The sequence below is a fragment of the Heptranchias perlo genome, unplaced genomic scaffold, assembly GCF_035084215.1.
Source record: "Heptranchias perlo isolate sHepPer1 unplaced genomic scaffold, sHepPer1.hap1 HAP1_SCAFFOLD_54, whole genome shotgun sequence".
In the NCBI taxonomy this organism is placed as follows: Eukaryota; Metazoa; Chordata; class Chondrichthyes; order Hexanchiformes; family Hexanchidae; genus Heptranchias; species Heptranchias perlo.
Genome location: NW_027139559.1, coordinates 1,607,367 through 1,615,336, shown reverse-complemented (window position 1 = coordinate 1,615,336; position 7,970 = coordinate 1,607,367). Strand labels below are relative to the sequence as shown.

Sequence of the window (7,970 nt, the reverse complement as noted above, 5' to 3'; positions counted from 1 at the left end):
TTAAAACTATACACGAATCGGGAGTTCCACCCTCAGTATCATCGAATCTTTGAAATTCACACTCTGAGCAGGGCTTTAATAATTGTTTTTAGACTATGATTAGTTATCTTTAATATTATTGACTTCTCAGCTCTTTTGTAAAAAGTATTTTTTAACGTGGAATTGAACCCAGTTCACAGCAGAGAAAACATTGTGTCATAACTGGACCACCTGTCCAAATTACCGCCCAATGATTCCTGCGTGCGCAGGTGGACAGGATTCCGATATGGGACCTGGCACATGGGGCCACCGAAAGAAAGAATGTTTTTTGATCGCGCCCTTCACACCCCAGGACGTCCCAAAGCGCTTTACAGACAATGAAGCACTTTTGGTAGTGTAGTCACTGCTGACATGTAGGAAACGAGGCAGTCAATTTTCGCACAGCAAGATCCCAAGCACAGCGATGTGACAATGACCAGATAATGTATTGTAATGACGCGAGTGGAGAGATGAATATTGAACGGGGTAGCAGGGAGAATTAATTGTCCTTAAAGGTGAAGAGAAGGTGATTGTATCAATTCGAGTTTTGACCTTTGTAATGTTTTTCTTTCCTTATTTTTATCTTCTTCAGATTCAAACTGATCAGAAAACTGACAACTGAACTCTCAATGGATTTTCGATCAAACTGTCACTCAAAATGAACAATGTTATAAATAAAGAAATAAACCGGATTGAGACGGTTCACTTCACTTCACTGAAACGTCTAATTCCGGTTAGTCCGGCGCGGCGGAGTCACAGCAGCTCATCGCTGATCTGCACCTCAACTCCATTTAGCGAAACAGAAACTGGAAATCTCATGTATTGAGACGAGTTTACTAATTTCCTGCAAAATGAAGATCACTAAACCAGCAAAACATTCCCTGCCTTGATTAAACAAACAGCAAGGGGATGTGTCGAATATAAAGCAAGAAACCCGCGATTTTATTATGACACTGATAGAATCCCGTGCTCAATATTAACATTAACACTGAGCGCCAGGTCTGGATCTGACCCTTTTACACCGTGGTGCGGGACCCAGTCCGCGTTTATATTTACCAAAAAAAAGAAAATCAGAAAATAATAATCACACCCAGCAGAATTGGGGATTGTTCGTATTTTACAGGACAGGATGAGGCCACTTGGCCCGTCGGGTTGGATAGTAAATTCTGTTCAAATTCTCCGCTCCGTGTTGTTCTCCGTGTACATTTTTAGTTTACCGATTTGTCTTTTATTTTATTTCCCCTCTCTCTATTTTTCAGGCTGAGTGCGAAAGATATTCGCTTTGGAGGCTGAACACTTTGATCAAAGATTTGAACATTGTTTATTCTGATTGTAGGTTTCTCGGAGACCCAGCGGGAGTTCGGTTGTCAGTTTCCTGATTGGTCGGAAACAGCAAAGCCAACTTGCGACAAGAAAGAAAACAATGAATGAACAACATCAACAAAATGAAAGGAAGAGAAAGATCCAAGCAGAGTCTTAACCACCATTGCCCCTGGTTTAACATCTTTTGCAGAAAGTTTACAGCCCCGGCCGCGTGGCCTAATGGATAAGGCGTCTGACTTCGGTATTAAACGCGATGATATCAGAAGATTGCAGGTTCAAGTCCTGCCGCGGTCATTTTTGCATTTTTTCCAACGGGCGCCGGAACTGTTAAACACCCGACCGTTTCTGACAGTTACTGACCGAATGGAACGGAAATACGTAAATTCCTTTGCTTACAGAAGTGGACCCGACATTTTCAACATTGTCGATCTGGGTGCACGGGCAGGAAATAGTGTAAAAGTGACTTTATTTCTACTGTTTGGATACAGAAATGGTCGGCTAATCCATTGTTTCTGTACGGAAGGGTCCGAATCCCATCCCCGTCGTTATTGTATTGAACATTTGAGGCGGCCCTACGTAAGTTTTGAACAATCAAAATGGGCTTGAATGTTATTATTATCTATCCGACACCGGTGTTTTAAGTCTGTGTCCCTGGATTGTTTATATTTTGTTTCAATGGAGAGGAATAATTGGAATTTTTCACCTCATCTCATGGGATAAAGTTCGAGTAGAGAGGAAGGTTCGGAGAGAGATTGTTCTGTCCTTCCTTGCTGCCTCTGTGGTTTGCAGCGAATGGAAGATTGGCGGGAACAGCAAATGATATGGGAGGTGGAACATAAAGGGTTAACTTTATCCATCAAGAAGAAATCTAATTTCAAACCTTTTCAACAATCTTCAATCAGCCCAGTTATTAGATTTGTACCAAGTCTGCACATATTTATCTTTTCTCTGTCTCGTCCTCTGCAAACTTTGAAATTCTGCCCCGTCCATCCAAGTCCATGTTATACATTATCTATTTCAAGCCGACGCTATCAGGCCTTCTTTACCAAAATCGTTTTCAATGTGCGACTTGCGTTATCAAGTAAGACCTTGCAGAATGTATGAGGTCAGAAACTGCATTATTGTCTGTATGTGCAACGTAATAAAGTGCTTCCTGATTTCACCAGTGAAAATCCGAGCTCTAATTTTATGCCCCGCCCCACCCCCACCACCAGAGGAAATAGCTTCTCTGTATCTACTCTTCCGAATTGTTTTATCATTTTAAATACCTCAATCAGATCAACCATTCAAACTGAAGGCGACAGAATCCGAGTTTAGGCAACATGTCTTCATAATTTAAACCTTTAAGACCAGGTATGATTCTTGTAATCTGCGCTGCACCCCCTCCAAGGCCAATATATCCTTCCTGAGGGGCGGTGCCCAGAACTGAACGCAGTTCTACAGATGTCCTGAAGCATAACTTCCTCCTCTTCATATTCCAGTCCCCTTAAAATAAAGGTCAACATCCCTTTAACCTTTTTGATGACCTTTTTTATTGTCCAATCGTTTTTAGTGATTTGTGTACATGGACACACAAATCCCTTTGCTCCTCCACTGTTCCTAATCCCTCGACATTGAGAACATTTTCCGATTGATTGGATCCAAAGTGAATTACCTCACACATCCCCTCATTGAACTCCATTTAACACAGTTTTGCGAGTCACTTAATCTGTCTCTGTCCCTTTGTACCTTTCTGATACCATCCACACAGGTAACTGTGCCTCCGATCTAACTGTCATCTGCAAACTTGGATACAAAACTTTCTATTCATTCATCCAGGAAATATTTGGAGCACATTCCCGAGTGTTCACTGAAATCCGGTTCCTTAATATTTTGAGGAATCCTTGAAATCCAACGTTGTTTCCCCACAGAGGTATCCGTGAGCACTGCAGTAAATCTCCACCACGGGACTTTATTGAAAACCCTCATTTTTTGCTGTTCAATCAGAATTGTCTTTGCATCCCGTGCTGGCGAGTCAGGGATTAGTGTTCCAAGAATCAGGACTATGATCTGGAACCATATCTTGCCCACTGCGCTCCTGGAGAAATATGAGTTCGACTTTTATTTTTGATCCGCTCGATCAGATTGAATTTGACCCAGAAACAGGAAGCGGTTTTGGTGAAACTGATCCGAGGAGGAATCTCGAAGGTGGTTGAAGCGATGAACTGCTCAGTGATTGGATCCAGCCCGTGTGGCTCGGGATCCCGGTCTGGTCTCTGTCGCCGACACTGTTTTCTTCCTGATCGGTTTCCCTCTGCTTTCACCAATTGCCCCAGGGACCACCGTTTATATCTGGATTCAGCATCAGGCAGAGAGATAGAAACAACTGTCTGCTGTTTATTGACCTGATGGAGAGGTTAATGTCACCGACGGCTGATTCACTGAGATCTCCAGGCCTGTTCTCTGCCGCCATTTGCTTTGGTTCTCTGTTCGACGCTTGTTCTCTCCGTGTGAAGGAGACAGATTTTCTCTTTCACCAGTTTGTTACAATACTGGACCTGCCTCATTTTCTGTGTGGATAACTGGGATAAGTGGACAGAGCAGGGACAGAGAAAGGCTGTTGGAACCTGGAGCGGAACAAGGTCTCACTGTTGTCGGACCAGAATTATTTCATTATCATTCTAATCCTGCAATTGCTGGGACCTCGAGCCACAATGATGAATTCACAGCGTGCGCCATTATCGATAGGTAAATGTTGCAGAAAGTGAGATACGGGAATTTGTGATTTGCCCAATAATTTCTGGAACATTTCCGCCGCTCCTCCGAAAGACTCGGTTAAACGATAAAAGTTGTTTTCGTCGCTCAGCCCACGGTTGCCGTCAACGGCGATCGCCAATTCGCTGTATTTACGCAATTATTCGCGCCGCAGCCAATTAAGATTGGACAATAACGGCAAATAAAGTATGAGGCAGCAAGAAGTGACTGAGAAAAGTCACAGACTTCAGCCTCTCAGCTTCTCTCCAGCCATCTCACTCTCAGGCTCAGTCTTTTGTTCCTTTTCAGTCGAGTTTATTTCTGCTCCCTCCCATCTTCCTTCCTTCTATCCATCACTGCCAGCTTTCGTGGAAAAATACGTTCCTGCCGTCTGCAGCTCTGAAAAAATCTGAGACGCCAATTGGTGATTTTTCGCTTAAAATGGAAGCGGAGTGGGACTTAACTGGGATTCGATCTCCGGACTTCTCATTTATGAATCAGTGAAAACCTCAAAGTGAAAATAAGACCCGAAGTTCAACGAAACGCTGGCAATTGACCATGCAGCCATGTAAAACTTCGCAGCCACCCACAGCCGATCAGCCATCCTTTCAGACGGTACCTGTTCATTCAATCTCGCTTTCTATTCCGATGTACAGCATCATCGAGTTGTACACTAATTATTTCAAGTAAACAATATCAACATCTCGTCACAAAATTTTGAATGTCCAATTTGTCTTATCCATTAAGACTTACTAAAATTAAAATGATCTGAAGCAAAATTGCCCTTTGTGTGAGAATAGGTACACCGGGTAGACTAGCGCTAATACACATTTCCTAATGTAAAACCAACTATTGTGCAGCAGTTGTCGGAGGTCACCCACAGGAGGAGGTCAGGGCCGGGTGTATCACACACAGTACTCACCAACATTTCGTGGGAAGAGATCAGAAATGCAATAGGGTAAGACCAGGTAGTGTGGATAGAGTGTGGGATTAAAACAGGATGAATAGGACTAGATATAAGATGTACTGACAGGGGATAAGGAAGAGAAGGTCATGACTGATATCCATGGTTTCTCAGGCTGAGACCGTTGAACAAAAGATCGATGTTATTGCGCAGACGCTCTGAAGGAGAAGGCTCAACAAAGTCGCTTGACAAAGGTATCAATACCATAACGTTGGGAAAGATTTGTGCAAATGTGGACGCCGTGGCTCAGTGGTTAAAGCACCTGTCTTGTAAACAGGGGATCCTGCGTTCAAATCCCAGCGGTGCCTTCAAGTTCATGTTGTTTGTTTCTTTGCTTCCATTTTTCCACCCGTTGTGCTCCAGAGCGCAGCGAGATCAATGTTTCCTCTTCCTCATTGGCAGCCTCCAGAAGCCCTTCGTTTTTGCTTCCCAGACTCTCTGTGTTGACTGCCGATTTAAATTAGTTCCAGAGATTCCCATCCACGGGTTTCCAATTGCATCGAATCATCTCCGTGAGGTTAAAGTGCGCCCTGCTCCTTTATATTTCCATTAAATAATATCAATCAATTGCGGAATAAAAATTCAGCTGTTCGCTGATATTCTGTATTTTCCCAAATCAAGTCGACAGGAGGGAACGAATCTTTGTCTGAGGACGTTGGACAAACTGATTCTCGGGGAGAGCTAAACATTCATGGTGGAGATTAAACACAGACCAACACCGCGGGACCGCTTCTGGTCAACGACTTTAATTCTTAAACCAGAGTTGTTTTAGCGAAGGGATTGAAGAGCTGGATTCTAAATCTAAGGGGATTCAGACGCGCCGGTTTAACCGGATTTACACGGTTCACTTCACTTCAACAGGAAAACATTCGACAATTTCAAAAGTTTCATCCCCTCATTCTCGAGACCGGACAGGAAGTGAAATTTCAAATTGGTTTTTCAGTTCCAGCAACAAGATTCTTCTCAATATAAGAAAAACGGAGTGTTTCAAACTGCAGGGAGTGAATTAACCGCAGATTCGGAGCCAGCGCTCTCCAGTGTGTTCTTATCTACAACACTCTTAGAATTATAGAGTCATGGAATGGTTCCAGCACAGAAAGAGTACATTCGGCCCGTCGAGTCCGTGCCGGCTCTCTGCAAGAGAAATCCAGCTAATCCCATTTCCCCGCTCTATACTCGAAGCTCTGCATTTTTTCCCCTTCAAGTACTGATCCAATTCCCTTTTGAAAGCCACAAGTGAATCTGCCTCCACCACCCCCTCAGGCACTGCATTACAGATCACAACCATCGCTGTGTCAAAAACTTTTTTCTCATGTCGCCTTTGGTTCTTTTGCCCATGACCTTAAATCTATGTCCTCTGGTACTTGATCCCTCCGCCAATGGGAACAGTTTCTCTCTATCTACTCTGCCTGGACCCTTCATGATGTTGAATACCTCGATCAAATCTCCTCTCAAACTTCTGGCTCAATGGAGAACAGCCCCAGCTTCTCCAGTCTATGCACGGAACTGAAGTCCCTCATCCCTAGAATCATTGCAGTAAATCTCTTCTGCAACCTCTCTAAGGCCTTCACATCCTTCCGAATGTGCGGTGCCCAGAACTAGAAACAATACTCTAGTTGTGGCTCAACCACTGCTTTATAAAGGTTCATCATAACCTCCTTGCTTTTGAACTCTATGCATCTATTCATAAAGCCCAGGTTCCCGTATGCTTTCTTAACCGCTTTCTCAACCTGCCCTACCATCTTCAATGATTTGTGTACATAGACCCGCAGATCTCCCTGTTCCTGCACCCCTATTAGAATTATACCGTTTAGTTTATATTGTTTTTCCTCGTTCCATCACTCTTCCCTTCCGCCGATAATTCTCAGGACTGAAAACTCAGTTTAATTACACCGACTTATCATTTTCTAATTTATCCCGTTTCTCTCCCTCTCTGTCTGTATCGAACGTGGTTTCCTCACATGTTGCGACCCCGCCCGCACTCCTTCCGTCTCTGTGTTCAGACAAAGGAACTGGCTGAAGTGTCACATTATCCTGGGGGATTTCAGCGTGTAAGTGAGGCTTCCGCGGACACTGGATCCCGTTCAAAGAGTTTCATCAAGAGGTGTTTCAATTCGGTGAGATGATCTTTACTTCCTGGAGATTATAATGTCCAGACGGGCAGTGAGACTGAATGGAGTCTGAGTGCTGAGATTGGAATGGGAGGCCAGCAAATTCACTTTGGTCTGGCCATGTTTTAATTTCTTCTCTATGAATCCCCTGAGCTGGAGATCAGCCTCCTCCTTGAGAGCGATTCGCCAATCCAGATCAGAGGGAATTAAGTGTCATGAAAGTCGAGTGGGACTGGAGCCCCTTGTTTGACTAATTTATTCGAGTTTTTTGAGGATGTAACCAGCAGGGTAGATCAAGGGGAACCAGTGGCTGTAGTTTACATGGATTTTCAAAAGGCATTCGATAAGTTCCCACGTAAAAGGTTGTTCCATTAAGTAAGGGCGCATGGGGTTGGGGGTAATATATTAGCATGGATAGAAGATTGGTTAACGGAGAGAAAGCAGAGAGCAGTGATAACGAGTCATTCTCAGGTTGGCAGTCTGTAATTAGTGAGGTGCCACAAGGATCGGTGCTTGGGCCTAAGCTATTTACAATCTATATTAATGAATTAAATAAAGGGAACGAGTGTACTGTATCCACCTTTGCTGACGATACAAAGCTCGGCGGCAAAGCAAGTTGTGAGGAGGAGACAAAGAATCTGCAAAGGGATATAAAAAGATTTACTGAGTGGGCAAGAAGGTGGCAGATAGAGTATAACGTGGAGAAATGTGAAGTTATTCACTTTGGCAGTCAGAATAGAAGAACAGAATATTGTTTCAATGGTGAGAATCTATTAAAGGTTGGTCTTCAGAGAGACTTGGGTGACCTAGGTCATAACATT

At 43.7% G+C, this 7,970-nt stretch overlaps 2 non-coding genes across 2 annotated transcripts; both read left to right on the top strand.

The window, feature by feature from the left end:
• Nucleotides 1-1,546: 1,546 nt before the first annotated feature.
• trnar-ucg (transfer RNA arginine (anticodon UCG)) lies at nucleotides 1,547-1,635 on the top strand. The gene is given in 2 exon segments: nucleotides 1,547-1,583; nucleotides 1,600-1,635. It is a non-coding gene; the product is annotated as a tRNA-Arg (tRNA).
• A 3,637-nt stretch (nucleotides 1,636-5,272) lies between these two features.
• trnat-ugu (transfer RNA threonine (anticodon UGU)) lies at nucleotides 5,273-5,346 on the top strand. The gene has a single exon. It is a non-coding gene; the product is annotated as a tRNA-Thr (tRNA).
• Nucleotides 5,347-7,970: the final 2,624 nt, after the last annotated feature.